This window comes from Rhinopithecus roxellana, chromosome 3 (genome assembly GCF_007565055.1).
Source record: "Rhinopithecus roxellana isolate Shanxi Qingling chromosome 3, ASM756505v1, whole genome shotgun sequence".
Lineage (NCBI taxonomy): Eukaryota > Metazoa > Chordata > Mammalia > Primates > Cercopithecidae > Rhinopithecus > Rhinopithecus roxellana.
The window spans coordinates 180,416,106-180,433,536 of NC_044551.1; positions in this window are offsets into that span (position 1 = coordinate 180,416,106).

Consider the following 17,431-nt stretch of genomic DNA (forward strand, 5'->3'; position numbering starts at 1 on the left):
AAATACAGATAGAAACAGGTTAGTATCAATAAATACAAATCACTTTGGAACAGAAAGGTCTGCTTCCTTCCATGTGTAGCTTGTCTCTGTCATAAGTTATCTACAGGTAACACTGATAAATAAATTAGCTACTCAAAATGAAAATCTCCTGCTACCTTAAGGAAGAACTACGTTTGAAGAAGGAAGGAGAAGATATGTGACAAAAATTTGATACACAAGGATGCAAAGGAAAAAAAAAAATCAAACCTCTTCCTTAGATTAAAAAATTAACAAAAACATTTCACACTCAAATCCTTACAAGTGCTTGAAAAGATCCCAGGAAACCCAAGGCATCTTTCACACTTATCTCCTTTGGTTGTTATTAGTGGAAAATTGATATAGGTGTGCTTTTTATTGATTTAATATATATTTCACACTTATTAGATGAATGTTTTGTGAAAATTGTAGTTCAAGCTTCCCAAGAAATAGGAACACTGAGAAAGATCCTGTGTAGCCACCCTAGCAATTGTAGGTAAAAGGGTAAAGTCACACTTGTCATAACAGGAGATACATTAGGTGAATTAACACGTCCTAGGGAACTGAAGCTCCTTTTCAGGCACTTAATCCTCAAGATTACTAAAGCCTGGCATAGAAGTTCACCTGTAATCATAACAATGCAGCCCTGGGAGAAAAAGCAAAACCACACAAAATCAACTGTCTCTCTCTTTCTTTCTTTTCTTTTCCTTCCTTCCCTTCTTTGACAGGGTCTCACTGTGTCACCCAGGCTGGAGTACAGTGGCATGATCTCGGCTTACTACAGCCTCCACCTCCCAGGCTCAGTCAATCCTCCCAACTCAGCCTCCTGAGTAGCTGGGACTACAGATGCACACCATCACTCCTGTTTAATTTTTATATATTTTTTCACCATGTAGGGTTTCACCATGTTGCCTAAGCTGATCTCAAACTCCTGGGCTCAAGTGACCTGCCTGCCTCAGCTTCCCAAGGTGCTGGGATTACAGTCATGAGCCACTGTGCCTGGCTCAAAATCAACATTCAGTTGGAAAGTGGACTTCTTGATTTCATCCAAGAAATAGTGTCTCTTCCTTTCAAAGAACAGATGACGAAATGAAGATGTACTGGTGATCAGGCCTGGTACAGTGGCTCATGGCTGTAATCCCAGCACTTTGGGAGGCCAAGGTGGGTGGATCACCTGGGGTTGGAAGTTTGAGACCAGGCTGACCAACATGGAGAAACCCCGTACTAAAAAATACAAAATTAGCCAGGCGTGGTGGTGCATGCCTGTAAACCCAGCTGCTCCAGAGGCTGAGGCAGGAGAACTGCTTGAACCCAGCAGGTGGAGGTTGCAGTGAGCCGGGATTGCACCACTGCACTCCAGCCTGGGCAAGATGAGCAAAACTCCATCTAAAAAAAAAAAGAAAAAAGAAAAAAAAAAAGAAAAGAAAATGTACTGGTGATTATCTGAAAATGTTTGACTCTCCCTATTCTCCTGTTTGACTAAGATTACAAGCCCTTGAGGGAAAGTCTAAAACCAAATGCTTTACTTATCAGTCACTCATTCCTCATCTATAAATTGGGATAGGAGTACATGTCTTAGAGAATTCTTACAAAGATGAAATGAGAAATTACACACCTTGTTCTAAGTGCACGTTTATTTTCTAAAATAGAGTCAAGTGATGATCTTTCATCCTTGACTATGACTAATGGCCTTTGGTTGACTAGAAACCTTACCAATAACAAAAACAGTTAACATATTTTGTATGCTATATGTATTATATACCATATTCTGACTATAAAGCCACAGAAAAAATGTTCTTATGAATATCATAAAGAAGAGAAAATATATTTACTATTCATTCAGTGGAAGTGGGTCATCATAAAGGTCTTCATTTCATTGTCTTCACCTTGAGTGGGCTGAGGATGGGGAAGAAAGGGAGGGGTTGGTATTGGTGTTTCAGGTGTGGCACAGGCAGAAGAGTTGGAGGAGGTGGAAGGGGAGGTTGGAGGGGAAAACTCACAGTGTACAACTTTACAAAAATATATCATGATTTCTTTTTTGCTTTTTCATTTTTCTAAAAATGTTTTCTGCATGGTACTGATACTCTCATGGTTTGCTTTAGTTTCTGTGCCCTCCATGTCATAAAAGAAGTCAAAAGCAGTCTTGGATAATCAAAGCCCTTCTGCTAGATTTGCTAATGTCGACTTGTTTTCTAGCACTGCTTCCTCTAGGTCTTCTTCCTCACCATCTGCCACTGCTTTGGAAGCACTCACCTCCATCAACTCATCTTCTTTGAATTTTTCTGGTGTAGTGTCTATAAGTGTTTGCATTTCTCCAACATCTGTATCCTGAAACCCTTCACCTCCCACTATTTTTTTGGCCATATCTACAATCCCTTACATGAATTCCTTGATGGGCTCTGCCATAAATCCTGGGAAGCAATGCACAACCTCCGGACAGGGCTCTTTTTAGCAGTTTACCATTTCAGGCCCAATGGCTTTCATGGCTTTTACTATAACAATGATGTCCCTTTCAGTGGTGTAATCCTCCCATATTTTTATGATGCTGTCTCTGTCAGGGTTCTCCTCCATAGCATTGACAAATCTTATCCATAGAGTTCCATGTGTAATGTGCCTTAAAGATCTTTATGACCTCCCAGTCAAGAGGTTGAAATAGAGATGTTGTGTTTGGGAGAAAGTAGACCACTTTGAAGCATTTGTTGTTGAACTCATGGCATTCTGGGTGGCCAGGGTCATTGTTCAATATAAAAATAACTTAAAAGGCAGTTTCTTTCTAGAAGGGTACTCCTGATTTCACAGCCAAAACATCAGTTGAACCAATTCAGAAAAACTGTTCTCCTTGCTCAGTGCTTCTTGTTATACAAAAGATCTGCAACTGGTGTTTATCTTTTCTCTTTGTAGTTAGCAGTTTTATAGATAAGAGGAGTCCTGATCACAAACATGGTTGCATTTTCACAAAAGAGAAGAGTTAGCCTATCCTTTCCTGCCTTAAATTCTTACTAATAAAAGTTCTTTGTGACACTCTTTCTAATAAATGTCCTTTGTGACACTGTTTTCCAGAATATGGCCCTTCCATCTGCATTAAAAACCTGTTCAGGCAGATATCTTTTCTCCTCAATGATTTTTTGTTTGTTTGTTTTGAGACAGGGTCTCGCTCTGACACCACGCTGGAGTGCAGTGGCACAATCTCGGCTCACTGCAACCTCTGCCTCCTGGGATCAGGTGATCCCTCTCAACTCAGCTTCCTGAGTAGCTAGAACTACAGACATGTGCCATCACACCTGGCTAATTTTTATATTTTATTTTAGTTTTTTAGTAGAGACAATGTTGCCCAGGCTGGTCTTCAACCCAGGCTGGTCTTCAACCCCTGGACTCAAACAATCCTCCTGCCTCGGCCTCCCAAAATGCTGGGATTATAGGCATAAGCCACTGCACCTGGCCTCCTCAATGATTTTCTTAATGGCAGCTGGAAACTTGTCTTCTGCCTTAGTCAGCAGAAGCTGCTTCTCCTGTTATCTCAATGTTTTTAAAGCCAAACCTCTTTCTAAAATTATCAAACCATCCTTTGCTAGTATTAAATTCTTCAGCTTTAAATCCTTCATCTTCCTTTTGCTTTAAGATGCCATATAATGACTTTCCTTTTTCTCAAATCATATTAGAGTCTACAGGTGTGCCTTTCTTATAGCAATCCTGCATCCACATAAAAGCTCCATTTTCAATGTATGTATCTCATGCAAGGTTTTTGTGTCTGCTGGCATAGCTACAGTGACAGCCTTGTAAATGTCTTTTTTGTTTTTATACAATTAATCTTACACTGGATTCATTTATCTTGAAATGGTGGGCAACCGCAGCTGCAGACTTCAAACTATGGTATATGTCAAGCAATTCAACTTGTTCTTGTAACACCCTGACTTTTCTCTGCTTCTTGAGAGCACTTCCAACATTACTAGTGGCACTCTGTATGAGTCTCATGGTGTTATTCGAGGTTCATGATATTGCACTAAGCATGATGAAACATGCGAGAACCATGAGGGATCACTTTTTATCATGACGCCCAATTTACTGGAGAGACGAACTGCTCACGTGGAGATTATGAGCATCACATGGTGTTTTAAGTAGATACTCTCCACACTTGAGCTCCCTGCAATAGCGACAGGAGGTGGCTATAAAATTATTATAGTAGTGTAGTATGTACTAGTTAATTTTGTGCAGTTATGATTTAATACTGAATCTTAACATTTCTCTCAGCTGCAAATGGCACCATTTAAGTAAGGTCTGTAATCTGAGGGTAAGTTTAGAAAATTTTAACTTTTTATAATAAATTTGTATATACTCCATAGTAAATAAGATAGACTAAAACCTATATGTTGTATACATTCATGACATCACCTTTGATTACTTTTTGATATTGATAGGCTATGGAGCTCATCTGTGGGTGTTTTCAAATTCTTGCAAATCTCCAAAACATTTTCCAATATACTTATTTTTTTATTATTATTATTTTTTTTTTGAGACGGAGTCTCGCTCTGTCACCCAGGCTGGAGTGCAGTGGCTGGATCTCAGCTCACTGCAAGCTCCGCCTCCTGGGTTCACGCCATTCTCCTGCCTCAGCCTCCCAAGTAGCTGGGACTACAGGCGCCCGCCACCTCGCCCGGCTAGTTTTTTGTATTTTTTTTTTTAATACAGACGGGGTTTCACCGTGTTAGCCAGGATGGACTCGATCTCCTGACCTCGTGATCCGCCCGTCTCGGCCTCCCAAAGTGCTGGGATTACAGGCTTGAGCCACCGCGCCCGGCCCCAATATACTTATTTTAAAAATCTGCATATAATTGGAGCCATTCAGTTCAAACTGTGCTACTCAAGGGTTAACTGTATTTTATTTTATTTAATAGTTAATGTATTAATCTGTTCTCACACTGGTAATAGACCTACCAAAGACTGGGTAATTTATAAAGGAAAGAGGTTTAATTGACTCACAGTTCCACATGGCTGACGAGCCCTCACAATCATGGTATAAGGTGAATGAGGAGTAAAGTCAAGTCTTAGGTGGTAACAGCCAAGAGAGCTTGTTCAGAGGAACTCCCGTTTATAAGACATCAGTTCTCCTGAGACTTATTCACTAACAGGAGAACAGTATGGGGAAACTGCCCTCATGATTCAGTTATTAACCCCTGGCCCCACCCTTGACATGTGCGGACTATTACAATTCAAGGTCAGATATGGGTGGGGACACAGCCAAACTATAACAGTTAACAACACAGTGCTTATAATACGATCATTGTGGTGTTTATGATATGCCCATCACTGCTTGTAAGTGCTTTACAAATATGAAGTCATTAAATCTTAATAACAAATATATTTATAAAGAACTGCTTTTCTCCCCCCACCCCCTTTTGCAGGTTAGGAAATTAAGGCACAGAGAAGCTGGCTGGCTCCCAGCACACACTTAAACCTCATATTCTGCTACTGTCCCCTTTTAGATATTACAAAATTTCAACTTTTACTTCAAAGATCTTATCACTTGAGTATCAAATGTCGCTTATTTATTTCTATAAAAGCACTGCACCATTCAAATTTTTCCTTAAGTAGACATTCAAAGTGAATAACTATAAAAGCCTGACAATAGTACCTTTACTTGTGATAAGAAAACAGCCGGGCATGGTGACTCACGCCTGTAATCGCAGAACTTTAGGAGGCCGAGGTGGGTGGATCACGAGGTCAGGAGATCGAGGCCATCCTGGCTAACACGATTAAACCCTGTCTCTACTAAAAATACAAAAAATTAGCCAGGCGTGGTGGCAGGCGCCTGTAGTCCCAGCTACTCGGGAGGCTGAGGTAGGAGAATAGCGGGAACCAGGGAGGCGGGGCTTGCAGTGAGCCAAGATTGTGCCACTGCACTCCAGCCTGGGCGACAGAGAATCTGTCTCAAAAAAAAAAAAAAAAAAAGAAAAAAAAAAAAAGAAAACAGAGACCATCAGTTGCTTTCTTATTTATAGCTGAGAATATTTCTCCCTAAACAGAGTTAAATTTATATTTAAAACATCCATCTTATCGAAAAAATTTTAAATTTAAAAATTATATTGAACTAACATTTGTTGGTTGCATACAATGTGCTAGGCATTGTTCAAGTGGTTTTTGTGTGTTAGCTCATTTTGGTTTGGGATACATAAATAGCACCAACTGGTTTTTGATGATTGATTCTTATGCTGCCCGTACAAATTTGAGAATTGACCCAAACTCAATGGACCTATAAAGAGAGACCTTCTTATGACGTAAGCAAAGCCTCTGTTCGGTCCTATTTTCCTCATACATGGAGAGTCATAATACACATTTATACACTGCTAAAATGTGTAGGCTAGAGAAGTGCCATAGACTTATTAATTTTACAAATTGTGGTGGGAAAAGAGAGTAAAGGAAAACAGGTAACATTTTTAGTTGCCAATAAATGGATTCAATAGAAGATACCTTCTTAAATAGAGGGCCTGATTTTCTGTAAAAGGTATTTTCTCTTCATTACAATGTTTAGAGATAACATCTAAATTATATTTTTATGGTTTTTCGGTTATATGTAGCAGCTAATTATTGCTTAAAAGTAGTTTTACAAAGTTATCTACATGTTAGCATGAGTTCATATGCTATCAACTGCATCATTTGAGCTAAAGTTATTTTTTCTCTAATATTGGGCTAAAAATATTTCCTATTTGCTATATATTATATTCAATATAGATTTAAAATCATTTTCCACAGTCTGCCAAATTATCCTTCACCTGCACTAAAATTACAATCTCAGCCATAACCTATGGAAAAGAAATAAAATTGATAACCAATAGTAATACTGGGGAGATTAAAAGAAACATTCTCTATTGTATATCTCAGAGAATATTAGGTTAAAATTCAAATTCCTTTTAGTGACAGATTGTTGCAAGAATAAGAAATGGCACAAACAATCCATTTCAGGACAAATATTTTACAAAAATAGGAAGGTTAATTATAATTGAATATTCCCTATGGATATCTCAGAAGATATGCCTCAATTTCCTATTGACAGGTGGTAGTGTAAATTAAATGTAATATTATGCATTCAAATTGGATTTCAACTACTCATCATCTCTAGTGTGACATTAGAATTAGCCTCAATGATGACAGTCTAAAGATCGTATTGAGAAGAGCTGCCCTTTTCCATTCATATTGTACTTTCACTGGTGGGGAGGGTAGGTGTTAGAGATTGGATTCAAATTTTGTTATAATCTTTGCTGCCCGAAAATTTATTCCATGAATCAACTATCCTGAATATTAATACTGTACTGACTGTTCTCTGAATTAATGACACACAAAAGGCCACTTGTCTTCTATAAATATTGTGCCAAATCCAAAAAGCAGCATTCAAGATTCTGTCAATTCCACCATCAATCATTGTTTATCGGTTTATCCAAACATGGGGATGCTGGTGTGTTTTTGTTTCAAACAAAAACAAAACCAAAACCAAAAGGAAAACAAAAAAACATAGCAGGAATGAGGCCTGTATCTTTAGAAAAGAAAAAGGAGGCCAAGTGTGGTGGCTCGCATCTGTAATCCCAGCACTTTGGGAGGCGGAGGTAGAGGCAGAGGCAGGATCACTTGAGGCCAGGAGTTCAAGGCCAGCCTGACCAAAATGGCGAAACCCTGTCTCCAGTGAAAACATAAAAATTAGCCAGGCGTGGCAGTATACACCTGTAATCCCAGCTACTAGTGGCTGAGGCAGGAGAATCACTTGAACCCAGGAGGGAGAGGTTGAAGTGAGCCAAAATCATGCCACTGCACTGCACCCTAAACAACAGAGTGAGACTCTATCTCAAAACACACACACACACACACACACACACACACACACACACACACACACACACACAGAAAAAGGAAAGAAAGGAAGGAAGGGCAGGGGCTTAAAAAGAGGGTTTGTCTCTCTGGTAAGGATCGTAAGTGACCTCAGTTGTATGGGACCAGCTGTTCTTATTCAGGGATGTGCTGCAGAAACCTGACGTAGAATGCTATGAAGGTATCCATGTGCTCTGCACGTGAATGCTCAAATCACTCCTTGTGTAATTCTGATGGACAGCTGTCCCCCAAATTCTTGGCAGTCTCTCTCAAAATGAGCTTTGCAGACAACTTGCATTAGAAAAAGCACCAAGGCAGGTTGAGCAGGTGCTTGTTGAAAATGCAGATCCTGGGACCTACTTGGGTCCTACGAATTCAGCATTTTTGAGAGTGAGGCCTGAGAACCTCTTAAAAACAAACAAACAAAACAATACCAAACAAAAGAAACACTATCTGCAGGCACGTTCAAACTGCTATAAAGTGTAAGAATCACTGGAATAAGACTGTAGAATCAGCACTTAGCTGTTCAGTCATTATTATGGCAATTTCAAAGCCTAGACATTAAGGTAGAAATGTGATGTCATGAGTTATTCTATTTAAAATTAGTATATTATTTTGGCTGTTCAAGAATATTTTTACTATTACAGGCATAGTATTTTTTTTTATGCCACAGACAAATGAAATGTTTCTGGTTAGTCATTAAGACTAACAACCAAGATTTATTGTTTAAAATTATTGCTAGTTAGCATGTATGAAGACTGAAGAAAAACAGTTGGCCCATAATATTAGACATCTGAACACAAATATAGCATATAACAAGTAGCTTCAATAAAACAAATGTCCATTTTCTTTTAATGTGTCTCCAAACAATTGCCTATACTTTAAACTGCAAGAAATAATAATTATAATAGCATCTGGTAGAATTTCTATCTCAACAGAGTTTTTTTTCTTTATTTTAATAATGATATGTAATTATTCATGACATTTGGGATTACTGAAGACAAACAGAAGAAAGAAAGAAATGTTAAGCCTTCCTGGGTATCAAAGAGAGTATATTTTTATTATAACTTCTAATTTAATTAATGTATTCTTAATGCCATCTGGTCAGATTATCTTAAAAGTTAACAGAAGAGATTGACACTTCACAAATAAATCTGAAAATGTATAATACTGAAGTTATACAATCATATCTAGAATAATACAAAAAAAAGAATAAGAGGAAAAAACCATTTCAGTCAACTCTAGAGCACGTTTAGTATTATCTTGGAATGAAGAAAGGAGACTCATTATGCCCTCAACCATGATTTAAGTCATCACTATAATATTATATTTAAGTATATTTAAATACAAGTGAGATGTATACCTGTTCCAAATGCTTCATTGAAAGAAGGTAATAAAATGTGAGTAACAACATATGTCTGGAGCCAAATACTCAAGTTTTCAATCTAAAACTACTCTTTGCTAGCGGTGTGACCTGGGTAAGTTGTAACCTTCTCTGGACCCAGGTCCTCATTTAAAAATATGATTATTCACATAAAGCATTCAGAAGAGTGGTAGGCATATGCATATACGTTTTTATATTCTATATATAACTTATTTTAGCAATTGAAAACCTGTGGTGTATCCTATAAATTAACACTTGATTCACAACCAGAAAATAGCTTTAGATAGTGGCTCTGTGATATGGGGCAAATCACTCTTTTGAAACTTAGGTTATTTTTTCTTTTCTTGATGGGAAAACGAGGTGATTATTATTTATTATATAAGATTGTTATTATGATTAAATAAATTTGCCTTTGTTAAAGTCCCCATAGAGTTTCTGACAAATAGTGGGGCCCGATTAATTTTTTCAAGTCCCAATTTGGATATAGTATTCCAACCATCTCCAGTGGACAAGGAACACAAATATCAGAAACTAAAAACGACTTTGTACTTATTCTCATAATGGTTATAATACTATTTGAGAAATACATTTTATTTCTTAGTTCTGTAGTCTGAAATTTGAGATCAGACTAGGTATTTTCATCCATATTTCGGTTACCTCATTCTATATCTGTGAGTTTGTTTCAAAGGCCATCCCAGTCTTTAATAACCATAAAGTATATATATTTGGACAAATCTAACAACCAATGTTTTTGGAGTTCTGAGCCATCAATCCCAGATGAAAAAGAAGCTATGTTGCTTTTCTATTCTTATGAACCTGAACACACAAAGTGTTTAGGGATATTAAAGTACCATAATTAGCAACCTCAGTTATTTAGATTTGCACCATTCTGAATGCTGTCACTTAAAAATTAAAAAGTCCAGACCATATCACTGAAGGAAGGATAGAGTCAAGAATTCATTTTCCTTCACTTGAAGTTATGTCACAAACACAATCTTTATCAACATGAATGTAATAATACCCAGCAAATACATTTGGACAATAAGGTATGCTCTGCTTAAAAACAAGATATTAACATAAACATTCATCATTCAGGGATCTTTATAAAGTCATCAGTTCAATTAGGTACAGAGGGAAATAAGATAAAAGACATAATTCAATTATATAGAAAAATGTGAAAGACAAGCAAGGCTAAAAACATTGCTTAAGTTTTACTAGAAAATAATGTTTTTGTTGGAATGTCTCAAATTTAGTTTAGTGCATTGAATCGATTAGGTTTAGGTGTTGTATTGGTAGCCATTTATTCACTTTTTCTTTGACATTCCCTTATTCCCCATGGTTTAGATAACACACAAATGCATGTATCAATTTGCAGAGAAAGAGTAAATGTAAGTTATTTTCACTGTTTATTCATATGTTAGATTAACTTTGTTTATCAACCCATATATTAAAATGTAATCATTTCATTGTCAGGAGCCTAAAGCTAATGTTAATTACAGTTTGAAACTTCGATTATTAATGCATCTTTACCTACTGAAGTGTGAAATAAGCAATAGTAGTTGGAATGCACCAATTAAATTAACTTCTGAGACAAGAATTCGTAAGTAGGCATTTGTTCATAAAGTAGGCATTTGTTCATTATGAACAAATGCTGTAGGATTTCATTCTAAGGTACATTTGCGAAATACCAGTCCCAAGGTGGGAGAAAAATTACTCAATAAGATGAAGAATAAATGACATATCCAATCAATAAAATCGTTGTGATAGGCATTCTCTTACCTTTTCTCTTTACATTCCATGTGTCATTCAGATAAAATAATATATACACTCGATCCATAGAAGAATACTTAAACGTTTTATTTTGCTTCATTTTAAATAAGGAAACAGGAGAGATTTGTTTTGTTTACATGGGGTACAAAAATCATGCAAGATTTGGCAATTATTGTTTATTGTCTATTTTTTATTGAACTATAAAATGCAAATAATTCTTGCCTTAGTCAACCTATGCCTTATATGCTTTTTGGGTAAAGCTTTGCTTCCTTCTTGGTTGATTGGTCGGTTGTGCTTCTCACAATGCTATATACACAATGCTTTATATTGTATTGCCTAAAAAATAATGTTGACTAATATTTATGAAGTGCATGGTACTATGTGTCATGATACAATAACCCTCACTTTTTTATGTATGTTCAATTAATATTATTTTACAAACTAGAAACTTGGGCCACAGAAAGCTTAAAGTAGTGGTCTAAAATGCCACAATTTGTAAGCAACACTCCAATCTCTGTGCATTTTTTTTTTTTTTTTTAGAATTTTGCTCATAATGAAATTTTCAAACTTAAACATAATAAACTTTCCATATGCAACCCAGATTTTAAATATTTTTATAGTTTGCCAATATTTTTAAAGAATAAAAGGATTACAGATAAAGTCCTCTCTTCTCTAATACTGTTATTCTTGATTTCTCCCCAGAAATAATCATTGTCAATAACTTGTTTATATTCCTGATGCCTTCTTTTTATACTTTAACAAGAAACACATGTTACGTTTTCTGTGCTCTTAAGCTTTTTGTAAATATTTTCATGCTGTAGTATCATTAGGCAACCTTTTGTGTATTTGGCATCTTTTTATGAAATTTAAATATATTGTTATATGTATATCTAGTTCATTTTCTCTAAGTAATTTACTATTATATGAATTGTAGCTTAACAGCATTTACTATAAAACATCAAAGCACGCACTTATTTGTATTTTTCTTGGCTGGACTGTTGAAGTACATTTTTATCTAATAATTCATTCCTCTCAATTCTAGGCACTTACTCTGCTATGGTTTCTATATCTGTCTGTCTATCTATCCATTTCTTGAAGCTTCTCTGGATTACCTCATACTTTACAACTCAGATATTTTACATCTTTTCCTATGACTTTTCTTCTATTCTGCTTGTTTTAAAAATAAATATTTTCTGAAACAGTAGAGTTTGTAACTTTGCCAAAAATTACGTGTCTCAATCTTTACTTTCTGTCTTACTCCTGCCATATTTTTTAGTTTATTGAGTGGGTTATTAGTCTTTCATTTAAAGAGGAAATGAAAACTTACTTTCCAACTCAATCATATTTTCATATATATATATATTTTGAGAGAGAGATGACAAATAGGTGGACACTTAAACACATTACCCCAATACACATGATAGTGATAAGAAATTACTTGAATATTTACATAATTTTTCTCAACAACAGAGATGCCACTGTTTGTGAATATACCTTTAATAAGTATATCTGTTATAAGGACAAGGCCCTATGGACATAGTCTGGATAGGCTAGAAGAGACAAAGAGACCGATAAACTGTTTTGTGTAAGAATGGGAATTTACAGTGTTGGAAAGTAAAATATATTCTGTTAGAAATGCCTGTGCTAAGTGTCACTTATGAGCAGACAGCAAGTAATGGAGAAAAAATGGCCAATATTAATAATTTCACAAAATAAAGTACATAATAATTTTGTGACATCCAGATATCCCCAATTTCCAGCATATCTTTTCCAGTCCCATTTTATACATAGGGCAGGAGGATGTCGATCTAGATTGCACAAATTGTTTCATAATGCTCAAACTTTATTTTAAACTTGAATTTTGTTATCCTAATATTATAGCATATTTAAATCACTTTGAGAAGGCATGTATTAAAAAGGCCATATTGTATCTATGCAAGGGAATATTATTTGACAATAATAAGAGAAAAAGTGGTGATGCATGGCACAGCACGAAGGAATCTGGAAAATATGCTCAATGAAAGGAGCTGGTAACAAGAGACCACATATTGTATGATTCCACTGTTATAAATTGAGTAGAACAAGCCAATTTATGGAGATAAAGAGTGGACTATTGGTTGCCTAGGACTGGGGATGTTGGGGGCAAATGGAAGTGACTTCTAATAGGTATCATGTAGGATTTGAGTGGTAAGTGATAAAAATGTTCTATACTTTATCGTGATTTAGATTGTGCAACTCTATGAATACACAAAAAGCATCTATCTGTGCACTTTAAATGAATGAACTGTATAGTATGCAAATTATGTCTCAATAAAGCTGCTTCCCCTCAAAAAGTTGAATCTTTTTATTTACAATATGCTCAATCTTAAATATTGTAACATAAAAAGGAAAGATGCCATAGAATTAAATGGAGTCATTAAATTAAATATTACAATATAGATTCCACATGAGCTTCAAATTTGCCACATTTAAATTCACCTTAGAAATCATCCCATCCCACCAACATATAAAAGGAATGACAATACAACAATAATTATGAAGGAATTCAGGCAAAGCATTTCCCACATTTTACCAAAGACAGGGGTATAGTGAAGAATTACATTTTAAAAATAAATAGAGAGTAGAAATCTAATTTCTAAATACCCCTGGAACACTGAGGCAGGGGGGCTATAACAAAAGTGAAATATATAAGATTGATTTAATTCTTTTATTAAAAATAATTTTAAATTACCAATGGCCCCTTGCTCTATCAGTTTTAAGGGAAATACTTTTGACAGTGCAATAGTACCTAAAGGTTTCAGTACTTCATATCTTAAAGCCTCGCAATAGCTCCTAATTGATGCCAATAAAATCTGTCACTGATTTGGGAACAACAACAACAACAAAAATTTTGACTGAGAATAGTAGCCAAGTCAGAGTTCAAGTTTCTGCAAAACAGGAGTGCTAGAATTTAATCCAAAGCCCTTAGGCCTCCTGGACAATGAATTTACTTTCTGGAGAATACTTAAATGGGGCACTCACTGACCATGTGATAGTTTACTCTGGCTAGAAGCAAAAACTCACAGAACTGCTGTCATTCCTGTGATTTTTAAGAAATGGAGAGAAATAAAAAGATTAGTTTGAAATTCTATTTCATTTACAGTTAAGCCAGAGGAAGTTTTCCTCATGGTGCTATAGGTTAACAATATGAAGACCAAGCAATTATTATGATAGTTTCACCATTACCAGCATCTTTTCTATAAAACTGACCATTGTTTTCTTTATCCTCCAGCATTATCCACAGTAACTCTAGTGATTGCATACCCACTTTTCTCCTGATGAGAAAATAGCAATTTGTCCAGGTAACTCTCCTAAATAGCACAGATATGGTTGCCTTTCATGTCCTGGTTGATGCAAAACAGTAAACCTAATCCATTCCCTTTAAATGTTTGATGTAAACAAGAACAATGGACATTTCTGATCAGTAACAGAAAAGGTATGTCTGCTGGGACATTGCTGAGAAATATATTCCCATTTTGAAAAGAAAGTGAAACACTATATTCTGTACTTGAAACTTGCTAAGAGGAAACTGTGTGTTCTCACCACAGAAAATAAGTACCTGAGGTAATGCATATGTTAAATGGCTTCATATAGCCATTCACAAGGTATACATATATCAAAACATCATATTGTACACTATAAATATGTACAACTTTTCCTTATAAATTAAGTAATTAAATAAAGAAAAGGTATTAAAAATAAGAGATAATCGGCTGGGCGTAGTGGCTCACACCTGTAATCCCAGCACTTTGGGAGGCCAAGGCAGGCAGATCACGAGGTCAAGAGATTGAGATCATCCTGACTAACATAGCAAAACCCTGTTTCCACCAAAAATACAAAAAATTAGCCAGGCTTGGTGGCGGGTGCCTGTAGTCCCAGCTACTCCAGAGGCTGAGGCAGTAGAATGGTGTGAACCTGGGAGGTGGAGCTTGCAGTGAGCCAAGATCATGCCACTGCACTCCAGTCTGGGCGATAGAGTGAGACTCAATCTCAAAAAGGATAATCCTCTTTCTCTACTGGGAACTGTTGCATCTGTATGTGATGCCTAAAACTGAAATAGCCATCTTAAAAACAGGAGGATTGCGGGTGTGAAATCAAAGCTGCACAAACTGGAAGTTTGAATATGAGAGAGAAAAAAAATATTGGTGATATAATGAAGCTACAGTATTCACCAATCCTCAATTTCTTATTATGCACACATTTTTTCCTTAAGTCCACTGAATCTGGATTTTCTTCTATTTATAGCCAAAAGCATTCTTACACTTCCTTGAATTTCTTTGTGAGGGCACAAAAGTTCACAATCATCTGCTTGGTCGCTGCTCCAATTGATAGATGATAGGGTTTGGCTGTGTCCCCACCCAAATCTCATCTTGAATTGTAACTGCCATAATTCCCACGTGCCATGGGAGGAACCTGGTGGGAGTCAATTGAATCATGGGGCTGGTCCCTCTTTTGCTGTTCTCATGACAGTGAATACATCTCATGAGATCTGATGGTTTTATGAAGAGGAGTTCCCCTACACATGCTCTATTGCCTGCCACCATGTAAGATATGACTTTGCTCTTCATTCACCTTCTGCCACGTTTATTAGATCCCCCCAGGTGTGTGAAACTGTGAGTCAATTAAACCTCTTTCCTTTATAAATTACCCAGTCTTGGGTATGTCTTTATTAGCAGGATGAGAACAGACTAATACAGTAAATTGGTACCAGGTGTGGGGTGCTGCTGTAAAGATACCCAAAAATGTAGAAGTGACTTTGGAACTGGGTAACAAGCAGAGGTTGCAACAGTTTGGAGGGTTCAGAAGAATACAGGAAAATGTGGGAAATTCTGGAACTTCCTAGATACTTGGAGGTCTCAGAAGACAGGAAGATGTGGGAAAGTTTGGAAATTCCTAGAGACTTTTTGAATGGCTTTGACCAAAATGCTCATAGTGATATGGACAATGAAGTCCAGGCTGAGGTGGTTTCAGATGGAGATGAGGAACTTGTTGGTAACTGGAGAGAAGGTCACTTTTGCTATGCAAAGACAATGGTAGCATTTTACCCCCACCCTAGAGATATATGGAACTTTGAACTTGAAGGGGTGATTTAGGGTATCTGGTAGAAAAAATTTTTAAGCAGCAAAATGTTCAAGAGGAAGCAAAGTATACATTGTATACATTTTGAACAATTTTAGGATGACAATGGAATAAAAAAGAAAAACCCATTTTCTCGGGAGAAATTCAAGTTGGCAGCAGAAATTTGCATAAGTAACAAGGAGCCAAATGTTAGTCACTAAGACAATGGGGAAAATGTTTCCAGGGCATGTCAGAGCAGCCCCTCCCATCATAGGAATAGAGGCCTAGGAGAACAACATCATTTTGTGGGCTGAGCACAGGGTCCCTAATGTTGTGTACAACCTAGGGACTTGGTGCCTTACATCCCAGCCACTCCAGTCATAGGTAAAATGGGCCAAGGTACAGCTCAGGCCATGGTTTCAGAGTACAAGCTCCAAGCCTTGGCAGCTTCCACATGGTTTTGAGCCAGCAGGTGCAAAGAAGTCAAGAATTGAGGTTTGAGAACCCCCACCTAGATTTCAGAAGATGTATGGAAATGTCTGGATGTCCAGGCAGAAGTTTGCTGCAGGGGTGAGGCCCTCATGCAAAATCTCTGGCTAGGGTAGTGCAGGAGGGAAATGTGGTGTCAGAGCCCCCACAAAGAATTCCCACTGAGGCACTACCTATTAGAGCTGTGAGAAGAGGGCAGGCATCTTTCAGATGCTAAAATGTTAGATCTACTAACAGCTTACAACATGTGCCTGGAAAAGCTGCAGGCACTCAATGCCAGCCTGGGAAAGCAGCTAGGAGAGGGGCTGTACCCTGCAAAGCCAAAGGGGTGGAGGTGCCCAAGACCATAGAAACCCAGCACTTGAATAGTGTGACCTGGATGTGAAACATGGAATCAAACAAGATCATTTTAGAGCTTTAAAATTTGACTTAAATCTTAAAGCTGGATTTTGGACTTGTGTCAGGCCTGTAGCCCCTACTTAAAAAAAAAAAAAAGGCTGGTTTGTCTGTAAAATGTTGATATAAATGCTGGCAGAGCATGTTTCTAGGGTGAAAGTAATGGCTCTTCATTAATGGACAAACTATTCCAGCAATGAACTAAAAAGAAAACAGTGAAATCTTCTTAATCTCCTCTTATGCTCACTGCAGCATTATTCATAATAGCCAAATTATAGAAACAACCTAAATGTCCAGTGACAGATGAATGGATAAACAAAATGTGGCATATACATACAATGAAATATTATTCAGCCTTGAAAAAGAAGGAAATCCTGGCCATATGCAACTACTTGGATGACCCTGGAAATAAGCCTGTCACAAAAG